Here is a 21,870-nt window from a genome sequence, read left to right as displayed (position 1 = left end):
AGACGTCCCATGTGATGGAAGGCCGGTGGGCATGGAACTCTCTGAGCTGCCCTCACAGCTGCAACAATGCCTGCGTTCACACGGCCAACTCCTGGTGGGTGGAGTGGAAGAACAAAGGCACCCTTGTTACGTTCTAGATGCCTTTATTATTATTTTATGTGAGCTGTGATTTCTTGTCCATCTCAAGTTCGTTAAGATTTATCTTACATGGACGTGTATGTTCCTATAGCTGCAGGACTACAGCACTATGTATGTGACTCACTGGTAAAAGTAAAGCGATTCAAACATGTCTTGTCTTCGCCTTTTCTTTTCTTTTTTTAATCATGAGAATAGGAATAGTATGTTTAACATAAGTTAAACATACTGACAAAATGTTAGATTTCAAAAGTACCAACTCATCTCAGCCCAAATTGCTTCGATTATGTATTAAATAAAAATATTCTATAAAGATTCTTCTAAATCAGAATAGTATAGTATAACAAAGATTGGACGGCTTAGGTAGAAGTCCTTGCGGACTGCTGTGGTTTCTTTTTTGGAAAAACAGTGAAAAAAGGACCTTTATATTCCTAAAGTAAAACAAATATCTCTATAAATATGTGCATATAAAAAGTATTTACGTACAGTAGTTCTAGATGCTTTGTTCCCAACATCAGGGTTTCTTATCTAAGATAAGAGGTATTTTTATTGATTGATTGGCAATTTTAGTAGACCATAAAATGTACAGTATAGGGTACAGTCAAGCACATTTGGTCCAAAAGGACAGCACTGAAGAAAGACCTTGCGGTCTTGTTTCCATTCGTGTCCCATGCATACATTCAAGCTTTCAACAGATCTCAAATGACAACGCGTTGTGTTGAAGATCAGTTCTTGCCGGCAAGCTCGTAGTAAAGATTAGGCAACCAGGTCATGATCATTATCCTAAATATTATCCAGGTGGTCACTGAGAGACCCTCGCAGTGACATGACATGCCACACGCATACCGTAGTTCCCAGCTCAGAGACTGGTCCATGGGGACAAAGTTCTTCTTCCTAGGCCCGGGCCTCCAGAGCAACCATCCATGGTCATCTTGTGAATGTGACTACTTGGCAGCTGTGAAGAAACACTGCCGAGGGAGGCTGGCAGCCAAGAGCATTCTTCTCTGCGGGCTGAGCGGGCTCCCTCCTTGTCCATCCAGAAGAGCTGCTCTTGCAGTCAGAGGAGATCTAGAACACAACAACGCCTCATTACATTCAGACAACGGTGGCCTCATGCTCATGGCAGATCAAACTCACACATTAACATCACTGGAGATTAAAACCTGTATTAGTTTATTCGTCACAGAGGAAACAACTAAATCAGACCTCGTCATATTTGCCACATCAATGAACTCAGGCTCAGCTACTCACCTGCCCACTTCCTTATGGCAAAGGCATTGCTGACTATGAATTGACCTAGCAGTGTGCTACTAAACAGGTCTCCTAGTCCTGCTGCTAGCCTGTCTCTGCTATGGCTCTGTCTTCTGTTTCCTGAGCGCCTTTGTCTCCCTACACTGCACTGGGAGAATACTGGACAACTCACCCCGGTGCTTGCCTGGGAGGAAAACAGAAACGGGGTGAGTTGTCTTGTTACCCACTGGGACAGATGGGCCTGTTGGTCACTGAAGCTGGAAGGAAAGGAGATCGACTAGCTGGAGAGATGGAGAGAGGAAGCCGAAGTCTGGCTTAACAACGCCGAGCGTTCAGCAATCACTCGTTATGCTCATTTCCACGTCAAAAACACAGCCTCCCCTCATTACCTGATTGGACAAGAAGGCTTGATGGCGCTTTGCGTGAATAAGGTCTCTGCAACCAGACAAAATTCTAACCGAATGCAAATTAGCTCTGCTTATTCTGGCCAACGCTCCCCAATCCCTCCAAAGCTCCTTGTTGAGCGTGTCTGCCAGCGTTGTGTCTCCTCAGCTGCTTCCAACTGCATCGTTAATGTCTGCCCTTTTGTGGCATGCTTAATTCCTCCGGGATAAACAGACTCGCAAAATGCAAAATTATTTTCTAACACGGATAATTAGCCGAAGAAACAATGCCGACTATGAATAATAATCTGCCCGCGCCATAACATTACAACTTTTTAAGCATTGGGAATAGGATCGGGATTTAATCGCCAGGGGAAATGTGCTTATCAAATAAAGCTCAGAAAATGTGCAGTGAATGAAATAAGTCAATCATTTTTAACCAATTTTGGGCGGGAACCCCTTTTGGTGTTTTAAACATTATGTTATAATTCAGCTATTGAAAAATAGCAGATCTACAAGCTCATAGCGCGCCACTCGCCACAACTGAAAAATCGTTAAAATGTGGCACAAATCATTGAATATATATTTCAGAGCGAACATCTTTAACTAGAATATTTGCTTCTGGGGGGTCCCTGGAACTACATATTTTGAAATGGGGGTCTGTGGCCCAATAGAGATCATTCTGGGGGTCCTTGACGTGAAAAAGGTTGAGCACCACTGCCATAGAAACATATGTTTTTCAGAAAAATGTTAGAATTTAGAAGCCTTTTTTAAAATCTACCTCAGTCCAAAATGGGTTAATGTGAGACAGGAGCCCTGAGGAGAATAAAGAAGCAATCGCCGCATCATGCAGGGAGAACAAATGAGCATGGTACACAATTAGGCCGGGTCACATTCTGCCAGAGATATGGACGTGGGGCGCGCTAATGAGCTGTGTGAGAGTGCTGCATGTTTTTTTGTGTCTCATTTGTGTGTAGAGGGGGAGAAGGAGAAAGGGAGAGAGAGAGAGTGAGAAAGAGTAAAGAAAAGAAGAAAAAAACGTGTTTTGAACCCTGGCCCTCAAAATTCTGACGCACTGTGACAGACAGACAGACAAGCAGAAAGTCAGGCGACAAGAGCATGTCCTGCCCCACAGTGCCCCCAAGGGGCTGGAAAGAGCAGAAAACTCAGCCTGGTCTCATGCTTTAGGTGTAGAGATGTGACTAAATTGGAGACGACTAAATTGGAGAGAAAAAGGGGGCAAAAATAATTGGCTACTCTTTAAAAAAATGCTTAGGTTTGAGTTTTTGTGAGGTTAAGATTAGGTTTAGGCATAGTTTAACTGAGGTTAGGCATAGTTACAGAAACTCTAGTAAGGAAGAAGTGTCAATCACAGTGGCTCTACTAACCCACGGGTCCGGTTGGCATAACAACAAACTGGCCAATCACAGAGCACAAGTCCCTCCAGAGTATGGGTTCATCCTGAAAACCATTCCTTCCTTCGTAGAGCTCAACATTTCCCCTAAAATAGATATCTGCAACCTGTATTTTTCTTTTTTTTACAATCATAAAATTGCAGTAAAGATTACTACCTGTAATCTTTTTAATTCAAAGTAAAGGAGAGTTTATTTGAAGTAATGCAAACTTTTTTTTTGCAATCAGAATCATCTATAATCTTCTTTTCATAATCGCACGCAATCCCAAAAGAATGATTGACATCGCTTTAGATAGTTGTAATTGCATATTGCGTCGGGAACAGCACAGGCCTGAGAGAGAGAGAGGAAGATAGAGAGAGGCACGAATGAGTGTATGTAAGAGAGAGAGAGAAAGATAGAGAGAGGCACGATTGAGTATATGTATAAGAGAGAGAGAGAGAAAGAGGGAGCTAGCACTACTTACATGCAATTCACTGAATGCACTTGTTTTTTTTTTTACAGTCTATGGCAGGCACTCATTTCTGACAAAAGAGCCTCATGATTGATAAGAAAACAGACGTCCTTTTATTCGTAATGGTGGACAAATTGTACATAGCTCCTCTAGTGAGTTCTGTGCCCATATTGAACTTGCACAGCCCCAGTCCGCGCCGGTTGCATTGTCTGCTGTGGTCTGCGGCATATCAGAGAAGATGCCGGGGCTGGTGTTATACTTGTTACTGTGTCTACCAGGCTGGATCATTTGTTATGCTGTCAAAACGACCAAATCTCTACAGGTCAGGGACACAACACAAAGAGCTGAACGTCACTGTCTGATGAGTCGCTGTTTCCTGTATCTGTGGTTTCAAATGAAAAGCCCTCCGGCAGCTCATACGGTACATGGTCCAGCCATATTATTAACCCATTTTGACCTGAGATCAGATTCTAAAAATGTCTGTTTGAAAATGACAGTTTTCTGAAAAAGCTATGTTTCTATGTCAGTCAAAAATAGCAGACCTACAAGCTCGTAGCGCGCCACTCGGTGGTGCGCTATGAGCTTGTAGATCTGCTATTTTTCAATAGCTAAAGCTATAAATGAATTAAGCTATAGGTGTGCATTGGTTCAGTGTGCTGTGTGAACATGGCACTGAGTGCCATGGTGGTGAGTGCCAAGGTATTGAGTTGACACAGTCTGTATCGCGTCATTACAATGTATAGTGACATCGGGGGCTTCTTTCCAAAACGTGTAGAAGGAAAACGTTAACCTTTTCTGGACATCACACACAAACAGAAAAGGAGCGAGAACAAAAAGTGACGAGGGGGGGGCTCGTGGAGAAGAGTCTGACTCGGCATAAAGGCCAAGCGGAGGTGACGTGCAGTGCAGTCAAACAGAGCAGCGTTGGACGTAAAGCACATACCAGACAGACAAAGAGAGACAGAGGGCCCAACATGGACGTAAAGCACATACCAGACAGACAAAGAGAGACAGAGGGCCCAAAACATCACAGGCTTTCAAAGACGACTCCTTCTTATTAACTATTCAATCACATAAAGGGGAGGCGAAGGCGCGAAAGGTTGTGGACCAAAGCACTTTTGCTCCAGTGCATTAAGAGCCCGGGTCCGGGCGAAAAGAGAAATAGATTGCCTCCCTAGGAAGATGACTGCTGCGGTGCACAGGGGGGGCTGGCTTTCCCACCTTAATAACAGCAATCTGCTGCAAAAATCTAATCCTGAGTACCATTTACGCTGAATCTAGATAACTCCTGCTCGGAAAAGCGTACAATATGAATATTTCATTCTCCCCCAGATATACAAGTAAACAGAGCGAGGCTGCCATCAATCAGAGGACCTTCTCACAGGAAGTGAACTGGAAGAGGAAATGGCTAATGAACATTGTACTGCTGGAAAGGCACGTCTTGCATCGTCCGTGCTCTACTGTACACCACAACATACAATATATATACTGTAGTACTGTACATCACAACATACAATATATATATATACTGTAGTACTGTACACATACACACCACAACATACAATATATATATATACTGTACACAGCATATTGTTGTACTGACTCCATTTTTCAGGTTTTAGATTCTTTTTGTTTTTTGTGCATAAATCAGTGCTATTGAACACCCTTTACGTCTGTGTGTTGTTTCGAAAATATTGAACCAATGGAAAGTAGTAAAAAACGCTTTGAACCTCTTAACTCCATTGGACCCTCAAACTGTCTGCTAAAGCAACTAACTCCACCACCTCTCCCCTTCTCATGCAAGTAAGTGATAATTATACACTTCATTTCCTGAAATAAAATATATATTTTTAATTTCCTGAAAAATGAACATTTTGGAGTTAGGTGGTTTCTTCCCGACAGCAGAGATATAATAACTACAAATATATAATATTAAATCAGTGTTGTAGGTGTGGCGTTGTACAGTACAGTACAGTACAGTACAGTACAGTACAGTACATGACCTGTACGATTAGGGGGGAAAACAACAACAACTAGTAAGTGAAAACACTCCACGTAGATATCCTCCAATGTCTATGACATATTCATGACAGCAAATCAAGCATGGACTCCCTCACGTCCCTCACTCTTAGTAACGGCTCCATCTCTGCCATTAACGTCAGGCGTGGACCCTCTACCCCCCTCCCCTCCTCGCTGGCCTAATACCCCCCTGCCCTCGTCAGCGCTGGATAAGAGGGATCAGCGCTCCATCCATATGCATGCACAGTTTTGCACACATACACATATCTATCAGGCCCCGGCTGGCGTTTTGAAAGCTCTGGTAATGACACTTAATGAAAGCCATGCAGGCCAGGATAAAGAAAGAGATGGGTAGAGTGTGTGTGTGTGTGTGTGCGCACGTGCTCCCCAGACACCTGTACCTCCCCTACACACACACACACACACACTCCCTTCCACCCCCACACACACACACATCCAGCCCAGGCCTTCAGACACCATAAATAAACAAACGTGCATGCGTGAGAATGGACGCGCTGTTCCCTCAGCTCCTCTTGTTTATCTATTTATTTATTATGTGAGGATATCTGAATGTGGCTGCCATGCTTTCAGCCTCCGCCTCGCCTTCTATAGCGGCTCCCTGCAGGCTTTATATGGACGTCCTGGAACATTAGCTGGACTTCACTCCAGTCACCCGGTGGGCTCTAATGGGCTGACTTTGCATCTGCCCTCCAATGGTCTCAGGGCAGGCTACTGTGTGTAAACGCATGCACATCACTACACACACACGCATGCACGCACGCACGCACGCACACACAGATGTTCAGACTACTGTACACTTTCCGAAGCAATTATCCAGCCAATGCCTCAGTGCTCCCTCTTACACATATCAGGTTCAATGTTTACAGCAACTTCTTGTAATGTCAACAAACTCCGATCAACCCCATTTAACCCCCACGGATAATTCCTGCTCATTTGGCTACAAAGAGACAATACTGTATAGGTGGCAAAATGTCATTAACCCATTTTGGGGCGGGAACCCCTTTTGGTGTTAGCATTGTTGTTATGCTTTAGCTATTGAAAAATAGCAGATCTACAAGCTCATAGCGCGCCACTCGGTGGCGCGCTATGAGCTTGTAGATCTGCTATTTTTGAAAAGTCGTGAAAATGTGCCTCAAATTTGGAAGATATTTTTTCAGAACGGATGTTTTTAACTCAAATCTTTGCTTCCGGAGGGTCCCTGGAACAACATATTTTCAGATGGGGGGGGTCTCGGAGGCCAATTACAGATCATTTTTGGGGAAATATTGAGTGATATATAGGCCTAGAAACATATAGGTATTTCAGAAAACTGTCAGGATTTAGAAGACATTTTCTTCAGGCCTAAATGGGCTAATTGAACACTGAGCTGAAGGGAGGGAGAGCATCGGTTGTAGTTATAGTTGAAGAAAAGGAAGAGGAGGATGAAGGCGAAGAGGCTCAAAGCAAACAGATGGAAGTGATGGGGGTGATGGTGGAGAAAGGCTCAGCGCAAGCTCCTAATCAGCACAGTCAACACAGCGCTGATTGGGTTCACATCCCTTTCAACACATTCTCCCTCTCTTTCCTTACTTACACCACCAAAATGTCTCCCTTCAAATCAGACCCGTGATTTCCTCCGTTTCAATCCGAGAGGAGAACTGATTGCAATGCATTACAGGCAAATGCCACTGAGCTCAACCTTAAGGCAGGTTAGGATCAGCAAAGCACAGTGAGATGACTTCAGCTGTCAAACAAGATGTTGAAGAAACAGCATTTCACCAATAAATAACCCTTTCTCCAGCAAGCAGCACATATACATTTCATAGTCAATTTCTTTAAAGGAGGAACAGATATCATGGTGACTAGCGGTATATCTTCAGAAGGAGATCCTGTCTGACCAACTTGCCTATCCGACCACAAAGTGATCCTTTATTTGGGTGTTGGCTTGAAGAGTTTGCCTACTTCAGAGGCTCAAACTATAGTTGAAGAGGTTAGAGTCCCTGGTGATCAATGGTAAATGGTGCATTTATATAGCGCCTTTATCCAAGGCGCTTTACATAGATTGTGCATAACATTCATTCACCCATTCACACATTCATACACCGATTGCGGCGGAAGGCACCAACCAGCACATCGGGAGAAATTTGGGGTTCAGTGTCTTTGCCCAAAGGACACTTCGACATGTAGACAGGAGGAGGAGCCGGGATTCGAACCGCCGACCCATGGATATCATTGGACGACCTGCTCTACCTCTTGAGCCACAGTCGCCCCTGACGTAAAGCAATTATTTCATCAGTGACACTGCCATCAACAGCTCCAAAGACACCCCGGGAAAATGCACAAATGTAAAGGTGTTAACAAGACAAGACATCCGTATAGGGGTGGGTCAGGTTGGTGGCAGATGACACATACAGTGCTGTGGGACGTCTCTCTGTCTGTGTGAGGGGACAAGGGGCACAACAACAGAGGTGCGTGCGTGCGTGCGTTTTCAAGGGCTCTGGGCCAGTGATTTCACAGAGGCCTATATGCTAATCCCTGAACAGACATATTTCTCCCCATACTGAACAACACAAAATCAACATGGCAGCCAATAAAATTGTTCTCGCTTATAAATACAGCTGCCGCACTTTCCACTGCTACGGTCTCTGATGTACACGCCGAGTGTTCTGTATTGAGCCGTGCTTTGTTTAGAGAACCCACTGCAGAAACAGGCTGTATATCTGGGAAGGTGTTTTAGAGAACCCACTGCAGAAACAGGCTGTATATCTGGGAAGGTGTTTTAGAGAACCCACTGCAAAACAGGCTGTATATCTGGGAAGGTGTTTTAGAGAACCCACTGCAGAAACAGGCTGTATATCTGGGAAGGTGTTTTAGAGAACCCACTGCAGAAACAGGCTGTATATCTGGGAAGGTGTTTTAGAGAACCCACTGCAGAAACAGGCTGTATATCTGGGAAGGTGTTTTAGAGAACCCACTGCAGAAACAGGCTGTATATCTGGGAAGGTGTTTTAGAGAACCCACTGCAAAACAGGCTGTATATCTGGGAAGGTGTTTTAGAGAACCCACTGCAGAAACAGGCTGTATATCTGGGAAGGTGTTTTAGAGAACCCACTGCAGAAACAGGCTGTATATCTGGGAAGGTGTTTTAGAGAACCCACTGCAGAAACAGGCTGTATATCTGGGAAGGTGTTTTAGAGCAGTGGTTCCCAAAGTGGGGTCCGGGGACCCCCAGGGGTACCTGAGGGAGTTCCAGGGGGGACCCATCTATTTAGTTCATGTTCATAAAGTGCTAAAGTGTTTAAAGCAGTGGTTCCCAAACTTTTTCATGTCAAGGACCCCCAAATTGACACTACTTAGCCCGTGGACCCCCATTTGAAAAGATATGCCAGGGACCCCCATAAGAGAAGACGTACACATTTAGACGTCTACATTTAGACGTCTACATTTAGACGTACACATTTAGACGTCTACATTTAGACGTCTACATTTAGACGCCCAGCACCATGCCAAAGCCATTCCTGCAGGAAACACTGCTTGTGGTTGTAAATATATTGTTATCCGTGTTGCGAGGATGAGAGGGTACCTGGAAAAATATCTACCCCAAAAGGGGTACCTGGTCCAAAAAAGTTTAGGAAGCCCTGATTTAGACGTCTACATTTAGACGTCTACATTTAAACGTCTACATTTAGACAGTGTCCCCCTGAGTGCCTCCCCAGTGTCCCCCTGAGTGTCTCCCCAATGCCTCCCCAGTGTGCCTCCCGAGTGCCTTCCCAGTGCCTCCCCAGTGTGCCCCTGAGTGCCTCCCCAGTGTCTCCTGCGGCCTGTGCCCAGCACCATGCCAAAGCTTTTTCCTGCAGGAAACACTGCTTGTGGTTGTAAATATATTGTTATCCGTGTTGCGAGGATGAGAGGGTACCTGGAAAAATATCTACCCCAAAAGGGGTACCTGGTCCAAAAAAGTTTGGGAACCCCTGTTTTAGAGAACCCACTGCAGAAACAGGCTGTATCTGGGAAGGTGTTTTAGAGAACCCACTGCAGAAACAGGCTGTATAAGTCGCTGCTCTGTCAATGACAATGTTTTAGGGAACCCACTGCAGAAACAGGGAAGTCGCTGCTCTGTCAATGACAATGTTTTAGGGAACCCACTGCAGAAACAGGCTGTATCTGGGAAGTCGCTGCTCTGTCAATGACAATGTTTTAGGGACCCCACTGCAGAAACAGGCTGTATATCTGGGAAGGTGTTTTAGAGAACCCACTGCAAAAACAGTCTGTATCTGGGAAGGTGTTTTAGAGAACCCACTGCAGAAACAGGCTGTATCTGGGAAGTCGCTGCTCTGTCAATGACAATGTTTTAGGGACCCCACTGCAGAAACAGGCTGTATCTGGGAAGTCGCTGCTCTGTCAATGACAATGCTGGCAGAGGGTAAATGTACAATAGTCACCAGAACCTGTACAGATGTGTGTATTTGTACGTCTCTAAATGTTATGATGAATTGAACATGGTGGACCCTATTGTAAACAAGTGTAATGCTTTAGGGTGTTGTCCGCAGTTAAGAGTCGTGTATTGAGTTGTGCTTGAAATTTACTGTAATTCTCCAATATGTTAATACATTCTTCAATCAATCAATCAATCGCTTATCCACATGAACCATGGCATCCCTATTCCGGGGTAAAATATATTAAATAAATGAGTAGTATAGGGATCCCGGTCAACTAAGTATGTAGGTCTTAATACTGTATGTATAAGCCTGATTCATACTCACCAACAAGAATAAAACTTCTAGCTGGCAATGTGTTGCATTGATGCGTTGAGATCTGTACTTTTAGGTAAGCAACACTATCACGTTAAGGCGTGTAAATGTAGTTTTGGCCAGACAGAGGCTGAAGCCTGGAAGCAGGAAAACACTTGAAATTGGAAGGTGAACATTAGTGGTATGTTTTTAGCTAGACGAATACTGTTTACGTGCAGGCAGATGCTAAGTATTATATTTTGATGGATGTCAGGTTTGTAGCATGCACTTGTTTTCTTAGCACTTTCATTCCTCGCCCACTGTATCCTGTTCTCGGTCGACAGAGGTTCGTGGCACTTACTCTGACCTTGCACTTTGCAAGTTGCTCCGAATAAGACAAATTGTTGTGACTATTCTATCTGCGATACTCACTCTGTATTCAGCAGGTGTTGCGGCGGTCGGGCAAAGGCACTGCATTGGTCATACACACTTGCTTGAGAAGCCTGACAAAGTAAATGTAAGCATTATTTTTGTGTTTATTGCAGTGCATGTCAGCAGAAACGGCAGGCTAAACATGAGATATACCGTAATATAAGAAGAAAAACAGAAACATGTGATTTCAACATGGTAAACACTGGAATGGCCATCTGCACTATACAGTATTAGGTTGTTCCAATATATACTGTATACTGTTCATGCTAAAACAAATACCTTTGTTCTCACATGGATCATTTGCATGAACAATTTGAGAGAAAGATTAGGGAGCTGCATGTAGAATGGAACACATTAAGTGTTCAATCCATTAGGCATTATGTATATTTGTTGAACACGGAAAGGGAATGTCTCGTCAACCACTTCACCACTTTTCAACCCATCTTCATATAATAGGTCCTCACTAATAATCATGAAAAAAATGGCGAATTTCTTTTCCTACTCTGTGTCTCATAGGAGGGCTGTGGGCAGTTCAGAAACCGTCTTCCAGTGACATCATCGATGGGGAATAAAAGCTAATAGAAACTGCAGGCTTTCTAGTCCTGAAAAGTTGCAATGCAAAAATGGAAGCCATCGTTCTCACGATAATGAAAATCGAAACATTTTTGTAAAAAAATCTTGTCTGAAAAATAATCTGCCTAATGATGTCACTGGAAGACGGTTTCTAAACTGCCCACAGCCCTCTTATGAGACACAGACTGAGTAGGAAAAAATCGTGCCATTTTATCATGATTTTAGTGAGGACCTATTATATGAAGATAGGTTGAAAAGTGGTGAAGTGTTCCTTTAATAAAGCATTCTTCAATAATACATTATAAGGGAATCTTTAATCATGTATAATGCAGAGTAAGTATGGTTATTAACACACATTATCTAATAATGCCCTGATATCAATAGCTGCACTAATAATAGCAAAAATAATGGATCCTTTCCGCATAATGTGCTTAACGAAAACGAATTAGTTAGATATACAAAGGGCTTTGCAAACGTATTATGATCAAGTCTCTACTCTCTAATCACTTTCACTGTTGCTAAGCTGACTCTGGTGCTTTCTCCCTAGAAAGCCTGAAAATGGGGGCTGAGCTTGAATGGTAGCATTCATTCATTATGTGTTTTACTGTAGATACAAACATTTCACTCTGTTTTTTTTTCCTCCTTTTTTGTGTATTGTATTGACCCTCTCGAAAACGAGATACTGTATCTCAATGGGGTATTCCGAAAATAAATTATTTAAAACTCTGGCAAGGCTTTAGGATGCAAGGCCTTAGGAGCTGATGTTAGTGTATGAAACAGACCTGGAATCTCTCCATTACAATCCTCTTCTCATCAAGCTCAGCCTTCAGTCTCTTCAGCTCAATTTGCAGACCCTCCACACTTTCCTGTAGGTGACTGAGCACAGACCGTGACGCACGCACACGCACACACACACACACACACACACACACACACACACACACACACACACACACAATTCAGTGTTGGTGGTATGAGAGCAGAGGACTTAACTTATCACAGGCCTCTTATGCCCACTCAATCCTTCTCTGCTGTGAGATGAACCATGTTCTTGCTCTGTTCTCTCTCATCTTCAGGGTCAGTTCTGTGTTCACCTGCCTGAAATTACAGGGTAGCATTATATCATGGATCAATATCACACACTGTTGTTAAAATGGAACCCATACACTGTATGTACTGTACGTGCAGATAGGGTTGTCACAATTAGTACATAATCGTCTATGATTTGAGGTAATTGCACTTATTTTGTCATAATTGTGTCCATGTTGAAAATTGTTCATACATAAAAAATAACACCTGTGTGAAGTGAGGGGCACTCTTATCATCATATGTCACATTCCGTGCTCAGCCAATCAGCTGAGCACATTCTGTGCTCAAACGAACAGACAGACAGACAGACAAAGACCTACAAGCTTACAACGCGTCACGAGTTAATCTTATGTCATATCTGCACTGTGCATCTATTGACTACCAGGCAAACAGAAATGTATTCCTTATTAGCTCCAATGTTCAATGCAAAAAAACACAATTAAATCGTTAAATCACAAATATTTGTGTGTTGACAATCGTCAACTTAAAAGTGTAGCCTAGGCGACAGCCCTACGCGCAGACAGGTGTCAGTGGTGTGCTGAGGTGTGGTGCGCAGACAGGTGTCAGTGGTGTGCTGAGGTGTGGTGTGGTGCGCAGCACCCCCACCTTCACATGGACACAGAGAGACAGACAGAGTCAGAGGGACTGACAGACAGACAGGGACTGACACAGCGCCCCCACCTTCACAGACACGGAGAGACAGACAGAGTCAGAGGGACTGACAGACAGACAGACACTGACACAGCGCCCCCACCTTCACAGACACAGACAGAGTCAGAGGGACAGACAGACAGGGACTGACGCAGCGCCCCCACCTTCACAGACACAGAGAGTACAGACAGAGTCAGAGGGACTGACGCAGAGCCCCCACCTTCACAGACACAGAGAGACAGACAGAGTCAGAGGGACTGACGCAGCGCCCCCACCTTCACAGACACAGAGAGACAGACAGAGTCAGAGGGACTGACGCAGCACCCCCACCTTCACAGACACAGAGGGACAGACAGACAGACAGGGAATGACACAGCGCCCCCACCTTCACAGACACGGAGAGACAGACAGAGTCAGAGGGACAGACAGACAGGGACAGACGCAGCGCCCCCACCTTCACAGACACAGAGAGACAGACAGAGTCACACTTCAATACAATTCAATTACACGTGGCTGTCGTCAGAGCTTGAGCTTGCGTTGCTCGGTAACCTCATTAGCTGCTAGGCTGTACTTCTGCTCTGTGGATTCCAGCTGATAATGTAAAGCTTCCACCTGTAATAACACGCACGCACACGCGCACACACACACTCAATCTGTGTGCGTGCGTGACTCTAACCTGTGCCACCTTAGCGTGGTAGCTTTCCCTGAGTGATGCCATATCTGTTTTCATTCTCCCTGCAGGCTGCTAGCTCTGCCTTCTGTACCAGCTGGACATTGAGCTCCACCAGCCTGTCCTGACAGAGACCAACCTGGAGGGAGACAACGTCCACCAGCCTGTCCTGACAGAGACCAACCTGGAGGGAGACAACCTCCACCAGCCTGTCCTGACAGAGACCAACCTGGAGGGAGACAACCTCCACCAGCCTGTCCTGACAGAGACCAACCTGGAGGGAGACAACGTCCACCAGCCTGTCCTGACAGAGACCAACCTGGAGGGAGACAACCTCCACCAGCCTGTCCTGACAGAGACCAACCTGGAGGGAGACAACGTCCACCAGCCTGTCCTGACAGAGACCAACCTGGAGGGAGACAACGTCCACCAGCCTGTCCTGACAGAGACCAACCTGGAGGGAGACAACATGCTCCACCAGCCTGTCCTGACAGAGACCAACCTGGAGGGAGACAACCTCCACCAGCCTGTCCTGACAGAGACCAACCTGGAGGGAGACAACGTCCACCAGCCTGTCCTGACAGAGACCAACCTGGAGGGAGACAACGTCCACCAGCCTGTCCTGACAGAGACCAACCTGGAGGGAGACAACATGCTCCACCAGCCTGTCCTGACAGAGACCAACCTGGAGGGAGACAACCTCCACCAGCCTGTCCTGACAGAGACCAACCTGGAGGGAGACAACATGCTCCACCAGCCTGTCCTGACAGAGACCAACCTGGAGGGAGACAACCTCCACCAGCCTGTCCTGACAGAGACCAACCTGGAGGGAGACAACGTCCACCAGCCTGTCCTGACAGAGACCAACCTGGAGGGAGACAACGTCCACCAGCCTGTCCTGACAGAGACCAACCTGGAGGGAGACAACATGCTCCACCAGCCTGTCCTGACAGAGACCAACCTGGAGGGAGACAACCTCCACCAGCCTGTCCTGACAGAGACCAACCTGGAGGGAGACAAAATGCTCCACCAGCCTGTCCTGACAGAGACCAACCTGGAGGGAGACAACCTCCACCAGCCTGTCCTGACAGAGACCAACCTGGAGGGAGACAACCTCCACCAGCCTGTCCTGACAGAGACCAACCTGGAGGGAGACAACCTCCACCAGCCTGTCCTGACAGAGACCAACCTGGAGGGAGACAACCTCCACCAGCCTGTCCTGACAGAGACCAACCTGGAGGGAGACAACATGCTCCACCAGCCTGTCCTGACAGAGACCAACCTGGAGGGAGACAACATGCTCCACCAGCCTGTCCTGACAGAGACCAACCTGGAGGGAGACAACCTCCACCAGCCTGTCCTGACAGAGACCAACCTGGAGGGAGACAACCTCCACCAGCCTGTCCTGACAGAGACCAACCTGGAGGGAGACAACCTCCACCAGCCTGTCCTGACAGAGACCAACCTGGAGGGAGACAACCTCCACCAGCCTGTCCTGACAGAGACCAACCTGGAGGGAGACAACATGCTCCACCAGCCTGTCCTGACAGAGACCAACCTGGAGGGAGACAACCTCCACCAGCCTGTCCTGACAGAGACCAACCTGGAGGGAGACAACCTCCACCAGCCTGTCCTGACAGAGACCAACCTGGAGGGAGACAACCTCCACCAGCCTGTCCTGACAGAGACCAACCTGGAGGGAGACAACATGCTCCACCAGCCTGTCCTGACAGAGACCAACCTGGAGGGAGACAACATGCTCCACCAGCCTGTCCTGACAGAGACCAACCTGGAGGGAGACAACCTCCACCAGCCTGTCCTGACAGAGACCAACCTGGAGGGAGACAACCTCCACCAGCCTGTCCTGACAGAGACCAACCTGGAGGGAGACAACCTCCACCAGCCTGTCCTGACAGAGACCAACCTGGAGGGAGACAACCTCCACCAGCCTGTCCTGACAGAGACCAACCTGGAGGGAGACAACCTCCACCAGCCTGTCCTGACAGAGACCAACCTGGAGGGAGACAACATGCTCCACCAGCCTGTCCTGACAGAGACCAACCTGGAGGGAGACAACCTCCACCAGCCTGTCCTGACAGAGACCAACCTGGAGGGAGACAACCTCCACCAGCCTGTCCTGACAGAGACCAACCTGGAGGGAGACAACCTCCACCAGCCTGTCCTGACAGAGACCAACCTGGAGGGAGACAACGTCCACCAGCCTGTCCTGACAGAGACCAACCTGGAGGGAGACAACCTCCACCAGCCTGTCCTGACAGAGACCAACCTGGAGGGAGACAACCTCCACCAGCCTGTCCTGACAGAGACCAACCTGGAGGGAGACAACGTCCACCAGCCTGTCCTGACAGAGACCAACCTGGAGGGAGACAACATGCTCCACCAGCCTGTCCTGACAGAGACCAACCTGGAGGGAGACAACATGCTCCACCAGCCTGTCCTGACAGAGACCAACCTGGAGGGAGACAACCTCCACCAGCCTGTCCTGACAGAGACCAACCTGGAGGGAGACAACGTCCACCAGCCTGTCCTGACAGAGACCAACCTGGAGGGAGACAACACCAGCCTGTCCTGACAGAGACCAACCTGGAGGGAGACAACACCAGCCTGTCCTGACAGAGACCAACCTGGAGGGAGACAACGTCCACCAGCCTGTCCTGACAGAGACCAACCTGGAGGGAGACAACGTCCACCAGCCTGTCCTGACAGAGACCAACCTGGAGGGAGACAACGTCCACCAGCCTGTCCTGACAGAGACCAACCTGGAGGGAGACAACACCAGCCTGTCCTGACAGAGACCAACCTGGAGGGAGACAACACCAGCCTGTCCTGACAGAGACCAACCTGGAGGGAGACAACGTCCACCAGCCTGTCCTGACAGAGACCAACCTGGAGGGAGACAACGTCCACCAGCCTGTCCTGACAGAGACCAACCTGGAGGGAGACAACGTCCACCAGCCTGTCCTGACAGAGACCAACCTGGAGGGAGACAACCTCCACCAGCCTGTCCTGACAGAGACCAACCTGGAGGGAGACAACCTCCACCAGCCTGTCCTGACAGAGACCAACCTGGAGGGAGACAACCTCCACCAGCCTGTCCTGACAGAGACCAACCTGGAGGGAGACAACATGCTCCACCAGCCTGTCCTGACAGAGACCAACCTGGAGGGAGACAACCTCCACCAGCCTGTCCTGACAGAGACCAACCTGGAGGGAGACAACCTCCACCAGCCTGTCCTGACAGAGACCAACCTGGAGGGAGACAACGTCCACCAGCCTGTCCTGACAGAGACCAACCTGGAGGGAGACAACCTCCACCAGCCTGTCCTGACAGAGACCAACCTGGAGGGAGACAACCTCCACCAGCCTGTCCTGACAGAGACCAACCTGGAGGGAGACAACGTCCACCAGCCTGTCCTGACAGAGACCAACCTGGAGGGAGACAACATGCTCCACCAGCCTGTCCTGACAGAGACCAACCTGGAGGGAGACAACATGCTCCACCAGCCTGTCCTGACAGAGACCAACCTGGAGGGAGACAACCTCCACCAGCCTGTCCTGACAGAGACCAACCTGGAGGGAGACAACGTCCACCAGCCTGTCCTGACAGAGACCAACCTGGAGGGAGACAACACCAGCCTGTCCTGACAGAGACCAACCTGGAGGGAGACAACACCAGCCTGTCCTGACAGAGACCAACCTGGAGGGAGACAACGTCCACCAGCCTGTCCTGACAGAGACCAACCTGGAGGGAGACAACGTCCACCAGCCTGTCCTGACAGAGACCAACCTGGAGGGAGACAACGTCCACCAGCCTGTCCTGACAGAGACCAACCTGGAGGGAGACAACACCAGCCTGTCCAGACAGAGACCAACCTGGAGGGAGACAACACCAGCCTGTCCTGACAGAGACCAACCTGGAGGGAGACAACGTCCACCAGCCTGTCCTGACAGAGACCAACCTGGAGGGAGACAACGTCCACCAGCCTGTCCTGACAGAGACCAACCTGGAGGGAGACAACGTCCACCAGCCTGTCCTGACAGAGACCAACCTGGAGGGAGACAACGTCCACCAGCCTGTCCTGACAGAGACCAACCTGGAGGGAGACAACGTCCACCAGCCTGTCCTGACAGAGACCAACCTGGAGGGAGACAACGTCCACCAGCCTGTCCTGACAGAGACCAACCTGGAGGGAGACAACACCAGCCTGTCCTGACAGAGACCAACCTGGAGGGAGACAACACCAGCCTGTCCTGACAGAGACCAACCTGGAGGGAGACAACGTCCACCAGCCTGTCCTGACAGAGACCAACCTGGAGGGAGACAACACCAGCCTGTCCTGACAGAGACCAACCTGGAGGGAGACAACGTCCACCAGCCTGTCCTGACAGAGACCAACCTGGAGGGAGACAACACCAGCCTGTCCTGACAGAGACCAACCTGGAGGGAGACAACACCAGCCTGTCCTGACAGAGACCAACCTGGAGGGAGACAACACCAGCCTGTCCTGACAGAGACCAACCTGGAGGGAGACAACACCAGCCTGTCCTGACAGAGACCAACCTGGAGGGAGACAACGTCCACCAGCCTGTCCTGACAGAGACCAACCTGGAGGGAGACAACACCAGCCTGTCCTGACAGAGACCAACCTGGAGGGAGACAACACCAGCCTGTCCTGACAGAGACCAACCTGGAGGGAGACAACGTCCACCAGCCTGTCCTGACAGAGACCAACCTGGAGGGAGACAACACCAGCCTGTCCTGACAGAGACCAACCTGGAGGGAGACAACACCAGCCTGTCCTGACAGAGACCAACCTGGAGGGAGACAACGTCCACCAGCCTGTCCTGACAGAGACCAACCTGGAGGGAGACAACACCAGCCTGTCCTGACAGAGACCAACCTGGAGGGAGACAACGTCCACCAGCCTGTCCTGACAGAGACCAACCTGGAGGGAGACAACACCAGCCTGTCCTGACAGAGACCAACCTGGAGGGAGACAACACCAGCCTGTCCTGACAGAGACCAACCTGGAGGGAGACAACACCAGCCTGTCCTGACAGAGACCAACCTGGAGGGAGACAACACCAGCCTGTCCTGACAGAGACCAACCTGGAGGGAGACAACGTCCACCAGCCTGTCCTGACAGAGACCAACCTGGAGGGAGACAACGTCCACCAGCCTGTCCTGACAGAGACCAACCTGGAGGGAGACAACACCAGCCTGTCCTGACAGAGACCAACCTGGAGGGAGACAACACCAGCCTGTCCTGACAGAGACCAACCTGGAGGGAGACAACACCAGCCTGTCCTGACAGAGACCAACCTGGAGGGAGACAACGTCCACCAGCCTGTCCTGACAGAGACCAACCTGGAGGGAGACAACGTCCACCAGCCTGTCCTGACAGAGACCAACCTGGAGGGAGACAACACCAGCCTGTCCTGACAGAGACCAACCTGGAGGGAGACAACACCAGCCTGTCCTGACAGAGACCAACCTGGAGGGAGACAACGTCCACCAGCCTGTCCTGACAGAGACCAACCTGGAGGGAGACAACACCAGCCTGTCCTGACAGAGACCAACCTGGAGGGAGACAACACCAGCCTGTCCTGACAGAGACCAACCTGGAGGGAGACAACGTCCACCAGCCTGTCCTGACAGAGACCAACCTGGAGGGAGACAACACCAGCCTGTCCTGACAGAGACCAACCTGGAGGGAGACAACACCAGCCTGTCCTGACAGAGACCAACCTGGAGGGAGACAACGTCCACCAGCCTGTCCTGACAGAGACCAACCTGGAGGGAGACAACACCAGCCTGTCCTGACAGAGACCAACCTGGAGGGAGACAACGTCCACCAGCCTGTCCTGACAGAGACCAACCTGGAGGGAGACAACGTGACACCAGCCTGTCCTGACAGAGACCAACCTGGAGGGAGACAACACCAGCCTGTCCTGACAGAGACCAACCTGGAGGGAGACAACGTCCACCAGCCTGTCCTGACAGAGACCAACCTGGAGGGAGACAACGTCCACCAGCCTGTCCTGACAGAGACCAACCTGGAGGGAGACAAAGTCCACCAGCCTGTCCTGACAGAGACCAACCTGGAGGGAGACAACACCAGCCTGTCCTGACAGAGACCAACCTGGAGGGAGACAACACCAGCCTGTCCTGACAGAGACCAACCTGGAGGGAGACAACGTCCACCAGCCTGTCCTGACAGAGACCAACCTGGAGGGAGACAACACCAGCCTGTCCTGACAGAGACCAACCTGGAGGGAGACAACGTCCACCAGCCTGTCCTGACAGAGACCAACCTGGAGGGAGACAACACCAGCCTGTCCTGACAGAGACCAACCTGGAGGGAGACAACACCAGCCTGTCCTGACAGAGACCAACCTGGAGGGAGACAACACCAGCCTGTCCTGACAGAGACCAACCTGGAGGGAGACAACACCAGCCTGTCCTGACAGAGACCAACCTGGAGGGAGACAACGTCCACCAGCCTGTCCTGACAGAGACCAACCTGGAGGGAGACAACACCAGCCTGTCCTGACAGAGACCAACCTGGAGGGAGACAACACCAGCCTGTCCTGACAGAGACCAACCTGGAGGGAGACAACGTCCACCAGCCTGTCCTGACAGAGACCAACCTGGAGGGAGACAACACCAGCCTGTCCTGACAGAGACCAACCTGGAGGGAGACAACACCAGCCTGTCCTGACAGAGACCAACCTGGAGGGAGACAACGTCCACCAGCCTGTCCTGACAGAGACCAACCTGGAGGGAGACAACACCAGCCTGTCCTGACAGAGACCAACCTGGAGGGAGACAACGTCCACCAGCCTGTCCTGACAGAGACCAACCTGGAGGGAGACAACACCAGCCTGTCCTGACAGAGACCAACCTGGAGGGAGACAACACCAGCCTGTCCTGACAGAGACCAACCTGGAGGGAGACAACACCAGCCTGTCCTGACAGAGACCAACCTGGAGGGAGACAACACCAGCCTGTCCTGACAGAGACCAACCTGGAGGGAGACAACGTCCACCAGCCTGTCCTGACAGAGACCAACCTGGAGGGAGACAACGTCCACCAGCCTGTCCTGACAGAGACCAACCTGGAGGGAGACAACACCAGCCTGTCCTGACAGAGACCAACCTGGAGGGAGACAACACCAGCCTGTCCTGACAGAGACCAACCTGGAGGGAGACAACACCAGCCTGTCCTGACAGAGACCAACCTGGAGGGAGACAACGTCCACCAGCCTGTCCTGACAGAGACCAACCTGGAGGGAGACAACGTCCACCAGCCTGTCCTGACAGAGACCAACCTGGAGGGAGACAACACCAGCCTGTCCTGACAGAGACCAACCTGGAGGGAGACAACACCAGCCTGTCCTGACAGAGACCAACCTGGAGGGAGACAACGTCCACCAGCCTGTCCTGACAGAGACCAACCTGGAGGGAGACAACACCAGCCTGTCCTGACAGAGACCAACCTGGAGGGAGACAACACCAGCCTGTCCTGACAGAGACCAACCTGGAGGGAGACAACGTCCACCAGCCTGTCCTGACAGAGACCAACCTGGAGGGAGACAACACCAGCCTGTCCTGACAGAGACCAACCTGGAGGGAGACAACACCAGCCTGTCCTGACAGAGACCAACCTGGAGGGAGACAACGTCCACCAGCCTGTCCTGACAGAGACCAACCTGGAGGGAGACAACACCAGCCTGTCCTGACAGAGACCAACCTGGAGGGAGACAACGTCCACCAGCCTGTCCTGACAGAGACCAACCTGGAGGGAGACAACGTGACACCAGCCTGTCCTGACAGAGACCAACCTGGAGGGAGACAACACCAGCCTGTCCTGACAGAGACCAACCTGGAGGGAGACAACGTCCACCAGCCTGTCCTGACAGAGACCAACCTGGAGGGAGACAACGTCCACCAGCCTGTCCTGACAGAGACCAACCTGGAGGGAGACAAAGTCCACCAGCCTGTCCTGACAGAGACCAACCTGGAGGGAGACAACACCAGCCTGTCCTGA

General features: G+C 49.8%; 1 long non-coding RNA gene across 1 annotated transcript; it reads right to left on the bottom strand.

The window, feature by feature from the left end:
* Window positions 1–987: 987 nt before the first annotated feature.
* LOC308331658 lies at window positions 988–12,261 on the bottom strand. The gene is made up of 3 exons (XR_013965618.1): window positions 12,172–12,261; window positions 10,817–10,887; window positions 988–1,203 (listed from the first exon to the last, which is right to left on the bottom strand). It is a non-coding gene; the product is annotated as an uncharacterized lncRNA (long non-coding RNA).
* Between the last annotated feature and the right edge of the window lie 9,609 nt (window positions 12,262–21,870).

The sequence above is a fragment of the Protomyctophum bolini genome, assembly GCF_963924005.1.
Source record: "Protomyctophum bolini genome assembly, chromosome: 1".
Lineage (NCBI taxonomy): Eukaryota > Metazoa > Chordata > Actinopteri > Myctophiformes > Myctophidae > Protomyctophum > Protomyctophum bolini.
The sequence above is the reverse complement of the archived record's forward strand: the minus strand, read 5'-3'. Positions and strand labels throughout refer to the sequence as shown.